The sequence below is a fragment of the Aplysia californica genome, unplaced genomic scaffold, assembly GCF_000002075.1.
Source record: "Aplysia californica isolate F4 #8 unplaced genomic scaffold, AplCal3.0 scaffold00254, whole genome shotgun sequence".
Lineage (NCBI taxonomy): Eukaryota > Metazoa > Mollusca > Gastropoda > Aplysiida > Aplysiidae > Aplysia > Aplysia californica.
In genome coordinates, this window is record NW_004797524.1 from 613,475 (window position 1) to 614,648 (window position 1,174).

Genomic DNA, 1,174 nt, shown 5'->3' on the forward strand with positions numbered 1-1,174 from the left:
TTCGTTGTCCAGAGGTTAAGGTGTTCGCCTCTCATTAAATAGGTCCCGGGTCCGAATCCTTTTTGTCTCTAAAAAAATCTTCCCCTTTCGTCTCCTTTCCTGCTCTCTAACAAGGTTCTGTCGTCTGCTTTCGTCTCCACTTTCTGTCCCCGCCCCCTCACTTCCTTTGTCCCCTCCTCTGGGCTCCTTGTGCTTTCTACAGTCTTTTTTCTGCGACTCCTTGGCTCCTTCTTACTGCTATCTTTCAGCCACACCCCTGATCTTACGGTGCGTAAGATCTACACCTAGCCTTCTCGGATATATGGGCAAAAAATCTTGGAGGTCCCGTTTGCAAGATGCGTACGTTTAAGATCCCTTGGTGGTTCCAAAATCGATAAGGGTAGGCTTCGGCCGTTACCCAGGCAATTTTTTTAAAATCCGACCTACTCTAAATGTTTAATGTGTCCTATGCGCTCATATGACCTTGAGCAGTTGCAAGCACCGTAAAACACTCACCAAGACAACAACAACAACAACAACAACAACAACAACAACAACAACAACAACAACTGGGGTCTCCTGCGTGAAACAGTGAAGCGCCTTACCCCTACACAACAGACATGAATATAATGGAAGTATGCCTTCTCTTACTTACGTCAGCTTGTTATATTTTGACCGTCGTGGTTGTCATTCTGAGTTGTGCGTTTTGCGTTTATCCTCATTTCACATTCGGCTCCTGGCCCAATTTGACGAATCGGTGTCTGTAAATCGGTCAAATTGTTTTTTTAGAAAAAAAGAAAAGAAAAAAAAAACCTAAGGAAAACGTGGTTCATTGCTAGTTGACGGATGCTAATTATTCTTTTAAATTGAAAATTATTATGTTCCTATTTAGAGCTTAGAGTGGGTAGTCGACAGGTGCTCTGGAGTCGTTTGCTCCTTCTTTCTTACTAAAGCTCTCCAGCTCCTTTTTTGTGTTTGTTACTCTCTTGTAACACCTCTAATCTTTGGCATTTACATGTAATTATATGACCCATTTGTGTTGTATGTGCTGTAAAACTGTGCCGTAAAACTCTTACTAAAACAAAACCTAATTTATTTTTAAAACTTTGGAATTGGAATTAAATCTCTCCAATTCCATTTCTTTGGGTTTGTTACTCTCTTGTAACGCCTCTAATCTTCGGTATATATTATATAT